Genomic DNA, 12648 nt, shown 5'->3' with positions numbered 1-12648 from the left:
CTGACTAAACTTGCAGATGACTGGAAATTAGGAGCAGTCATAGAATCCTCCACTGACATTAATGTTTTGCAGGATAGGATGACTGACATAGACAAATAAGCTGAATCAGAAAGATGGACTAAAACTTAATGTCAAGAAATGTGTAATGATATCCTTCAGGAAGTCATCCACCCTTGTTAACTATTATATTGACAAAACAGCCTTACAAGTTGACCCAGTAGTCAGAGACTTCAGGACACAGATAGACAGTAATCTAGTCTTTGACCATCATGTGTCTACAGTGATAAGCAAATCTTTGTTTACATGCTGTCTGTGTCCATTAGAGACATAGGTGCCAAACCAGGGATAAATTTGATATTCCCTATGCAGTTGTGCAAGTTACACTTGAATTGGGTTAGGGAGGAATTCTGCTTTACCTGGATTGGGGACCTGTTCCAGACAAGTGTTAGACTCTGGAATACATACCCGATCTACTGCAGGTCCAATTTACATCACAGGCAAGGTTTAAATCTAATTCTGGTGTAAATGAGACCTGTAGTAGATCGGGTATGTATTCCAGAGGCTAACACTTGTCTGGTTGGGAGGGTGGCCTAATGATTAAGGTGTTTGCCTTACAAACACAAGGTGCAGGGTTTGGGTCTCCCAAGGGATAATTGGCTAAGCTTAAAATGGCTTGCATGGGTAGTTAGCTTAGTACTAATCTATGAACCTATTATATATTGTGCAACTGATAAACAAAAGTATGGCATCAAGATCCAAGGAGGTCATTATTCCACTGTATTCAGCATTCATCAAACCTATCATTGAGTACAATGTCCCCCTTAGTATGTACCCAACCAAGCACATCCAACAATTGGAATGTCCTCAGAGGTTCCTCAAAAGACTGCAGGACATAAGCAACATGTCCTATGCCGAAAACCTCAGAGCCTTATCCATATATTCTGTCTCCTACGGGGTGTTAAGGGAAGATCTATGACTTGCATGCAAAGCATTGCCAGACCTCTCCGTGATGGACCTCCTGCATATCCACAAAACAAAAAGCACCAGAATTACCTATTCAAAAGATTTAATCCTTGCCTGTGATGTAAATGGGACCTGCAGTAGATCGGGTATGTATTCCAGAGGCTAACACTTGTCTGGAACAGGTCCCCAATCCAGGTAAAGCAGAATTCCTCCCTAACCCAATTCAAGTGTAACTTGGACAACTGCATAGGGAATATCAAATTTATCCCTGGTTTGGCACCTATGTCTCTAATGGACACAGACAGCATGTAAACATTTCGTCTATCAAGCCCCTGGTTGTAAATGTTTCATCTCCCAAGCCCCTGCTTACAATTATCTATGGTACCAGAACTTGTCAGAGATTTGGGATACATGGCTAGGCTTAAAAAGGCCCTTGCGGTTATTAGCCTATTACACACCTGTGAACTTATGAACCTATAACAGGCTTTGTAATAGCTGCAATATAGTTGAGCTGACACTTTTATGAGGGAAAGAGGACAAATGGAGAGATAAATCCTCACTGCTGCAGTATCTTTTTACTAAAGCCAGTGCTACTACCTAAAGTTGAGTGGAGTTAGGATGGCAAAATCTGGGGAGGTAAAAAAACAGAAAGGCAATGTGTAGCTGAGGCACAAAAAATAAAAAAGGTTTTCTAATGTTTTCATCAAAAAGAAATATATATTCCAAATTGAGAACCAAAAATAATCTTGTTAACTGTAGCAAAAAACTTATCAAATTTCCTTGTTATAATTCATGAAATGTTCATTTGACATAGTAATGATATCATAAGTGGCTGCTTAAATGAATCATTGTATAGCACTGGAAAATAATCAACTCTTCAGTGACAATCTCATCTGATAGCTTACACATGGAGCAGGCATCTCTTTTAATCCACCCTGTTTTTGCTTCTGATTCCTTCTTCAGTGCTGCCACTGTGGGAGGTTTTTTTTTAACTGGGCAGAGGAGTGATTGTTTATAGGAATAGGTGGTAATGGAATGGCAGGAAGGTTTTTCCAAATGCGATGGACACTATTTGCAATGTCAGCTACTAGATCACATGGACCCCATAAATTAGACTCAGGAGGGATTCAGTAATCCTCCGTGTAAGACTAAGTCTTACTCGGAAATGGCAGCCTAAGAGTATGAAGTCAGTGTGCCATGCATATTCATGAGGGCACGCTGACTCAACTCCAAGGCTAACATGGAGCATGTATGAGTGCAGGGGTGTGTCAGACTGCCAAGCAGTCTAAATATCCATGCCCCTGCAAGTGCCTAAATCCACAAATGTCAGCAGATGTGAGCGAGTCCGCTCAGATGTGTATATCCACAACACTACACTTCCCCACATTCAAAACCCCTGTACAAATAAAATAAAATGTAAAACAATTTTTTTTTATAATTCCCGCTATAGCTGCCCATATTTGCGTGTGTGTGCACAGGTGTGCCCATTGCTTAGCTACAGTTAGCAGTTTAGACATCGAAGAGGATAATAAACTACTTATATGCAAATTAAGCCAAATAGAAATAGCGTAGTGGTAGAGCCTTCGCACAAAGACGAGACGTTCCCGGTTCGAGTCCCACCACTCCCCTTTCCATTTTCTGTTGGAAATCTGTGCATAAAAATAATTCCTGACATTTACCTTTTAAATTTTAGTAAAATGCATTGAAATGGCCTATGTAGTAGTGAACGATATTTTAAATATATATAAGAAGGTGAAACAGTCATGCATACTAATGAATGCATAAGTAATCTATCTTAAGCAATGTGAAGCACTGCTAAGCAATGTTTACCAGTATTAAGTACATTTAAGAATAATTGCTCATAGCTAAGCACTGCTTTAACTAGCACAATGGCTTTGCGCGGAGCTGCACATCGCTCCAACTAGCGCAAACAAAATATGTTTGCACGGATCTGCACACCGCGCTAACAAGTGCAGCATCGGGCAATGTCGGGCAATGTAGAGCAACGTCGAGCAACGTTGGGCAAAGTTGAGCAAAGTCGGCTAAACACAGCCACACCTCCTAGCCGGTCAGGCCAGTAGTAAAATAAAAAGTAATGACAGGCCTCAAACCTGGGATACTGTGCACCATAATCACAGTACTGAACCACTAAGCTATGACAGCTTTTGCTGTTCATGCACTGTCAACATACATATACATATTAATCAAAGTTTACTCAGTGCTAAGCAGGTGTGCACTCAGCTGAGATTTTTCAAAACCGGCCAATCACAAATAAGTGCGGGAAATGAGGCATATTTAAGCTCCATAGGTGGGAATAAGTGCCATAACTTGCAGTCAGAATGGCCGGTGTTGGAGAGGGCTCTCATTTTCGAGCACAACGGTGGAGCACTGAGAAGTCAAAAGTGAGGGTTTGGCTCCTTGTCCATAATCATGATGCAATACTCCTGCAGGGCCAGTTCCAAGGCATTGAGTACAAAGTGGAAGCCTGGAACCATCTAGCACATGATCTCACCAGTGCCACAGGCATCCCTCAGACTGGCGAGCAGGTCAGACACCACCATGCAGACCTGAAGAGACACAAGCAGGAACAACTGAACCAATGGATACAGGAGGCCCGTGGGGATAACAATGCCCCACTACTGAGTAGGTAGCCATGGAATGGAGTATGTAAGAATTGCTCTTGTAGTCTAAATTATGGATAGGTATATGTCTCAATATCACTTCATTTACTTCACAGCTGCAGGTGTCCATGCTGAGAATCAGCAAGCCTATGCAGATAGGCTGCTAAGGCTGCACCACCAGGCAGGTTACTAATTATTCTGCATGTATTGTTATATAAAATAAGTGAGAGAGCCTGAAAAAGAGTGTTGTAACCCATTAATAAAGGTATAATAAGTCTTGAATAACTTCTCTGCATGTACTGTTATATAAAATAAGTGAGAGAGCCTAAAAAAGAGTGTCGAAACCCATTAATAAAGGTATACTAAAAGTCTTGAATAACTTCTCTGCATGTACTGTAATATAAAATAAGTGAGACAGTGTGAAAATGTTTTGTAACCCACTAATAAAGGTATAATACGTCTTGAATAAAAGTCTTCTGCATGCACTGATATATCAAATAAATGAGAGAGCCACTAGAAAAGTGTGTAATGTAATTAATAAAGGTATAATTCCTGGAGTGTGTCCGTGTCACATTCTTCGATATGTTGTTGTACCCTTGCATGATAGAAATAGTACTGTTGTATTGAGCGCAGTCAACCCACACTTGGGTAGGCCCATATAAAGTGGATGAATGGAGTGCTAGTAGCTGCTAAGCATATATACAGTCCTCAACTGTCGGTTAATGGCCGGCATGTACAGGTAAATCTGGCACATGAGTAGCTTGTTACTGTGTTCCCTAGAAATGTCAATGTGCTGCTAGAAATGTAGGGGGCTGTTAAAATATACCTGATAATGTCACCTGAACACATCCAGATATGTAGATATATAAATATAAATGAAATATATAAATATGTAGCAGTAACATCTGCATCCTGGACAGTTTGTATGTCAGATACAGGTCAGGTATATAAAGAACTAGCAAAACCCATTTCACAATTTAACGGACATTGCCTAGTGTAATAATACATGTAGGAGATATATAACTGCAGTCAATAGGAATGTAGTGTAAACTTATAAGTATATATAAGTTGTTAATGGAGGTATCTTTTTTACACCCTACTGTATGTGCATAAACAATGCAATTCCACACCTCAATGGGTATGTCTAATCTCAAAACATTTGTTGGGACATATGTCCTATTGGTTTATAAATATCTGCATTTACTTTGATGCATGTGCCCTGTTCACATACCACAATCTTGGTGGCCTGTTGCATGCCGTTGAAATGTCCACTGTTGTTCTATATATGCATGTGTTATGCTTGCTGTTCAACTGTTGGAAAGCTGGTGTGTTGGGTTAATGGGAATACTACTGCATGGTGTTACAACTAATTTGGAATGCTGTTGGCTATTACTAACTCATATTGTCATTAAATCCTCCTAAACAAAGAATGTATGGGAAGGACGGTCCCAGCGGACCCACCTGACCCACCTCAGCTGGCGATGGCACCTGGCACCAGCAGGTCCAGTGCCCAGCCCAGGACCTCCTCCTCCTCCGTTGGCCCTGTGCCACCTTCAGGTGGAAGTGCTGCAGGGGATGGGGCTCGCCCCCCCTGTGCAAGCATGGCTGGAGGAGGGCTACCTATCACCCTCCAAACGGTCTGGGTTGTAGTGCATGGGGAGATCCAGCGTTCAGTCGCTGATCCTCTACGCCAGCTCAAGGTAAGAGTGGCATGACTCATGGGTGTGCCTGCCCTCCTACACAGCCCCCAGCACAGCCACCCTCTGGTCTGTGAAGGTGCAGTGGTGACTGCCCATGGGTAGGGATCTCAGTTCCACTGTTGCCATCTGTGGGCTCATGAGCTTGCGATTTCCAAACATCCTTCCCCATCAATGGTGTTCACCCACCCCATGTGTCATATTCCGCCCCTGTATGCATCTTGTTTGTCTTGTCTGTGTACCTCCCCAACCTACCTCCCCAAATATACCTACTTTCCCTTCCTGGCATTCCACTCTCACCTGAAAAAAAAAAACAATGGGCAATCTGCTCCCACAAAAAAATTACGCCACATACATAGCTGCCCATTTTGCACACATGTCAGCTGAACACAAACTGAAATTTAATTGGCAGTACAACATACTTTGTTGTCCTCACCCCTCTCTCAGGGGTGGAAGGTTTCAAAATTCCCTCCAAATTTCTAGTATATGCACAACTGTTGCTGTTAAAGAAATGGAGAGCTATGGACCTTCCCTACAATCGTCCTGCACATCCCTAGCTGTTTTCCCTACTGTCTTTCCCTCTCTGTGCCCCTTTTTCACCACTTTCCTATCTCCCCATTTTCTTTTCTTTCAATGAAATTAGCGTGGGGGTTAGCAGGAGTAAGCACCATTAAGCAGTAGTTAGCAGGTTTGCACCAGTGTGCGCATGTGTGCGCTTAGCTAAGTATTGCTAAGCATTGCGCAAACCCACACAAACCCACTTACAACTGCTTAAAAGTGCCTTAGTCACCCTGCATGTGAGGGCCCTTGTTCTGCTCAGCAGCAAAATAAAATACCACTGTCAGTCACGAACCCTGGACCTTGGACACACTAAACTGCATGAAGTACCACTAAGCCACAGTAGATATATAGCAGGTTTTTGCTGAAATATATATATCATGCATCAGAATAAGTGACTGTAAAGGAAAGATAGGAATGCCATAACACAAAACCTGTTCTGTGGAAATTTACCAGAACCTGTTGTGGAATTGCATTACATGACTGTGATAACAGAACCAGCCATTCTACCAGTAAATGATGTTACAGCAGCACTTTACAACCCCCACACAGTATCATAGCAGGACAATCCCCACCCAAATGTACAAAATACCTGTGTGTTCAGGGCCCAGCAAGGATGTAGGTAGGCATACTCAGTACTGGAATTGTCCAGTTTTCATGAGCATCCTGTGATAATGTCAACAAAATAAAAAGCACAAACTGTGCAGAAGTGAGTACATTAATATCCACAGTATAGCAGTTCCCAAACAGTTCATGTGCCAAATAAAAACATCTCAATAACTATGTATGTATGGCAGCTAATTGTATAAGTAGAAAAGAAACTACATACTCCCATGCATCTTGTGTTAGCATTTGTAGGGGTGAGTACAAGTCTACACTGTCAACTGTGTACTGGAAGTGGCAACATTCAGGTCTGAGTACAACATTCAAATCACTGGCTACACCCCTAGCATCAGTTAGAGAAAGTATACCAACCTTCTGACTTACACAACGGTGTCCACTGCAAACCAGCATGGTCCCCACTTTGGAAATCTGAAAGGGTTATGCCTACCTGACTTAGCAATGTACAGCACTGGGTTGCTATGACAGTGAGTACTGCAAGTACCACACAGCAGGCTGCATGCAGTTGCCAAATGGTGGCCACCAATTGGTAAAGAGGCCATCACATGCACATGTGCATATACCTATAAAAGCAGTCTGTACTTGTTGTCCATACATGCAATACTTTCATTGCAGGTACGGAGAGAGAGAGAGAGAGAGAGACATGCAAAGGCAGACAATAGCTGCAGCGGAAATAAAGAAAAAAGATCCAAGGAAAATGTATTGAAAAAAAAAGTAATATATTGAAAAAAGAAGAGAACAAAAAGAATATATTGAAAACAAAATATATTGAAAAAACAATTAGATTGAAAAAAAATATATTGAAAAGGAAAATATATTTAAACAAATATATTGAAAAAATATATATTGAAATAAAAAATATATTAAAAAAATAATATTGAAATAAAAAATATATTAAAAAATATATTGAAAATTAAATAATATATTAAAAAAACTTTATTGAAAAACAAATATACCTTATAAATTCAAGATATGCAACAACAAATAGGAACACATACAAAGGAAAGGTATGTAGCAGCTGTGTATATACTGGCATGTAGTAGATGTTTATGAAGAGTACTCTACATAGTTTGAATCATCCATATGTGGCAGCAGTATGTATCAATGCACAGATGCCCTGCATAACTACTGGCAGAGAAATGAGTGTGTAGCTGTGTGCAGTGGGATGTGACTGTGACATATGTAGTTCTGCATTAAATGTCAAACATCTGATCCATGTTATCTGTGTTCTGTACTGTAGTGTGTACAATGTCTGTTTGGGGGAGTAGCCCATACGGTTATATAAACATGGATGTGACAGAGTAACAAATGCATGATAGCCATATTAACGTGTAGCTTAGCACTGGCAACTGCTGTACCAGGCTAGTATGCTAACCTAGCATTTGCAGCTATATATACACACTCTAATATTACTGTGTGCTCACATGTGACACCTGTTCATGTTGCAGCAAGGGCCAACAGGTCAACCGTGAGGTACACAAACCTACAACAGTGTGTACCTGGTGTGTATGGCACACACATATGGGGAGATCTGTCTGTGTCAGATATATTAGCATCTGTACATGTGCATAGAGCAAGGGACATACTGCAACTGTTTGTGAAGGGTGGACATATAAATGCTGTTGAAGGTTGTTATGTGCATATTTATATGTAGGTTGTAGTGTGTGGCAAACAAGATAGCATACAGTGCTGGTATATGACATGTGGTGGTTAAACGCTGTGGGTATGATTCATCAGGTCTGCAGTGTTGCAGTCAGTGAGGCCTGTTAAAGCTACATTGGCTAAGAACACCTTCAATGCATTCTGCACAACACTGTGCAACATTATGACATAACTGCATACCTCACAACCTTTGCATAATTGATATCCCCACCATGAAAGGTGGACTGTATATGTGTCTATATGTATCTCTATATGTACACCAATGGATGTTTATATATATGTATATATATATATATATATATATATATATATATATATATATATATATATAGAGAGAGAGAGAGAGAGGGTCATATTTACTGCAACAGATGCCTGGTGACAAAGCCATGGACTCAAGCTCAATGTTGACACTGCATTGGCATCCCTTCTTGCAAATACTCTGTACCCATTAACTACCACATAGGTGGTAGTCTACTTAACACCGAAGGTGTGATAAGACACCATGGGACAAAGGTGGACAGTAGTCTCCCCTCTGATGATCACAGTGCCACACTAGTCATGTCATCTGTCTAACTGGCACACATCATCAGAAAAGATGTGTCATCCAGGGAAATATAGGTCAGTGTTCGCCTCTACTCATCACACATAAAGCTCATTATACAGTACAATGCCCCATGTGGTATGTACCTCTCAAGACATCTATAGCAACTGGAAACGACACAGACATACCTCACAAAGAGTAATACCAGCCTCAAACAGATGCCCTATGCAGACCTTCACACAAACCCACAACTAGACTGTGTCGCATACCGCCTACCCAGAGGTGACCTCTGCCTAACATACTAAGCTATGTCAAACCCAGAGCTGTTGGTCATGCTCCACGTAAACAGATCACAATCCCTATGAGATACACGCTCTAGGGACCTAAACCTTTTGACCACAATAAACAGCACTTGCTGGAGGGATAGATTCCTATCTCAGAGACATCCCATACTCTGGAACAAAACACCTATCCATAGCAAACAAAACTCCTAAGTAGCAGTCATCATAAATAATCCTGAAGATTGTATGGGAGATAGTGAACACACCCAGGCAATCACCTCTGTGGCTCTGCTTGGCAGGGCCATGTGAAATGTAATTACCTGTGTGTCAAAGGCCAGAGTAGCGTATGGCTAGACTTCTATAGGCCCTAGGGCCAATAGCCTATTACCTACCTATGAAGTGATACACACCCACATGTACTTGTTGCAATAATTGCTATGTGAGGTTGACTGAGTGTGATGGTGAATGTGTTGGTGAATGTGTCAGAGTTCTGTATATGTGTGATAGCTTAGTGGGAAACTTTTTCTGTCATGGTATTATGTCTCCCAGCTGTGATCCCAGCAAAGGATGTGTATGCAATTGCTATTCAGAAAAAGCAGTATGCCATATGGTCTGACGTAGTCCCTTGTTGTTGACTGGGGTGTCCCATTGTAGGCTAAAGCAGTACATGTATGCTTATTGAATGTTACTGCTGGTGAATCCAACTCCTGTATGAACTGTAGTACTACCTGAAGCTGTATGCCTAAACAGCACAGTATGGTGTATGTCCACATTTCTTGGAACCACTGTTTTATGGGTTCCCTGTAGTACTCACAGATTACATACCTCAGGCATAAGGTCTTGTAACTACTGACACACAGTACTGTAAGGTACACAGGTAAAGGTCACCTGGGTTGCCATACCTTTGTGTCTGGTATGTATGTCTGATGTGTGTGTGGGTATGCCTGTACCATGGCCTCAGTCATAGGTGTGTTACAGGATATAAGTGCATATCTAGCAACATGTATAGTCTAGTACAGCAGTATGCCACCTATATTAACGAATGTGCACATATGTTAGGCAGGTGTTTGCCATCAATGACTAGTGTGGTATACTGGTAATACTGTAACTGGATTTTACAATCATTGCAATGGATTACATATTTCTTGATGCATTAGCTTGATATATACCTCCTGTGGCTAGGTGGTGCATTGTGTCGCATACAGTGTGCCATGTACTATTGTATAGTCTTACATACTGGTTTAACTTTGTTGCTGTGCAACACATGGTCTGATATATAGAGTGTGCCAGGCACTGTCAGGCAGTTGTGGGTTGAGAACTGATATGTGGTACTGAAAGTGTGTATCTTCTGACAGTCAACAGGTTGCTATATATGGCAGTTAATTGATATCTGTACATTAGAATGTTACGTGTGCCACATGACTTGCTTTCACATATTCTTTCATTGTCTTCCAGGGTCATGTCCCACCATCGTAATCCCACCTATAGCACGGCAGAGGAGGAACAGATCACAGCAAGCTTGGTGCAGCACTATGCCCTGCTGTTCTCCAGAACCAGCCAGGACCAGCATGAGCGGACTGCGCTGTGGCAAGATCTTGTCCATAGGGTAAATGACATAGGCATGCATAACCGGACATATGAGCAGGTACGCCATCACTGCAGTGATTTAATTAAACATGTCTGGCAGCATGCGTCTGATATCTGCAGACAACAGCTTACCACAGGTGGGGGGGGTAGCCATCCACCCCCCCCTCACCAGAGTGGAGGAGCTGCTCCTGAGCCAGGTGGTTCCTGGCCAACAACAAGTAACATGTATCATCATGGAGGCCGGAGCCACCCAGCAAAGTGACACGGAGTGTGCAAGTAACATGGCATAGCTGTAGACTACTGTTACCTCTATTGGTAGAGCATGCTTATGTGAGATGTGTACTGCGCAGTTAGAAGATGTGGTGCCTACTGTTGTGCAATACTAATAATTAGGAATATAATCTGTAGGCCTGTGACTGTCAGCCATTGTACTACTGTAAGATTGCAAACACACAGTAGCAATGCCACAGTTGCTGCCACTGACAAAATGTCTCATATCCTTGTAAGTCCCTCTGGTGTGACAGCAAGGCAGCAGACCCATGCTGGTGAGTGTGTTCTACATTTCATATTGCTAATTAAATGTGCATGTCATAGGTGAGGTGTAGGCCATGTACACGTAACACACCTATGCATAATGCATGCTGTGCATGTTTGCTGTGAGACTATGCACATCCCAATAATGTGGGTAGCTGCCTAAAACACATACAATACACACAGCATCCCACACGATTCTGGCAACACTGTAGTGGACATTGGATCGGCAGAGTCGATACACATGCACACAACATACACATCTTTGTCATACGCAGTACACGTTAACATGCTACACATGGCGTATTCAGGCACCCACTGTAAGGTCACACTACAGTATCACAAATGTCATCCACACAGCACACATAATATACCTGAGGGGTAGATGGCTCACATGTGGCTGTGCGACAGTCTTCAACACATATCACATTCATGTTAGGCAATGCCCCCTATTGGGCACCTTACAAACCCATGTAACAACTGGCTATGAAATGGTGATTGTAGCCATGGTACTGCAGTTCCGGTACAGCATGGTATGTGCCAGTCTGGCACACATTAGTAGCCCTGAGTGACCACATGATGCTGCATGATGATGGCTCATGGTAGTACACCCCATCCAGTTACAGTGACCACAGTACTACACATAGTATTAACTGCTATGCACCTCAATGTTGTGTGTGTGCAAACATATGCACCTATACACAATATGCATAGCAATCACCATTTGTACAAAGTGACACATATATGTTTTGTTCATAGGTTCATAGGTTCATAGAGCAGTACTAGGCTAACTGCCCTTGTGAGCCATTTCAAGCCTAGCCAATTATCCCCTGTGAGATTCAAACCATGTACCTTGTGCTTGTAAGGCAAACACCTTACCCATTAGGCCACCCTCCCAACCCATAATGCTATTGAGTGTATAGGTCACATGACACACACTGTGTATGTGTGATATTTAATGTTGCAGTTGTGTTGTAGCATACCATGTCATGTCTGGCTCTGGCATGTCCACAATATGTCCTACACTCACCATAACCACTGTAGAATGGCTATGTTGAGCAATGGTATTCCACCAGGTATACATGCACCACTCATCCTGTGTGTATACATAGCATGCATGTGCTAAACCTGTGTCCACAATTATCTGCTAAAGACACAGATGCTCTAATCAGAAATGGATATCTATGTGACACTCAGATACACATCCAGCCATGCTATGTATACCTGTGAGTGATGGTGCACAGGACCTTGCAGAGCTTTCAATACTTGCACAGTGAAGTCGTGTCCATGTACACAGTGCATTCCAGGGTGAGGCCAATCACTGAACAACAACACACATGCATCAAAGCCATGTATACCATTATTAGCAAGAGCTGTCTACACCCGCACTGCATGCTGTTGAGCAACACACGTCCTGCATGCTGACACGTGTGATATAACTGGTTGCCTTGTGATACTGTACCCCACCATCACCCGCTATTGAGTATGTTGCTGGTGGTGTGAGTGTGTGTGTGTGTGTGTGTGTGTGTGTGTGTGTGTGTGTGTGTGTGTGTGTGTGTGTGTGTGTGTGTGTGTGTGTGTGTGTG

Source organism: Protopterus annectens, chromosome 2.part1 (genome assembly GCF_019279795.1).
Source record: "Protopterus annectens isolate FY-2018-M chromosome 2.part1, PAN1.0, whole genome shotgun sequence".
Lineage (NCBI taxonomy): Eukaryota > Metazoa > Chordata > Ceratodontiformes > Protopteridae > Protopterus > Protopterus annectens.
Note: the sequence above shows the minus strand (reverse complement) of the source record.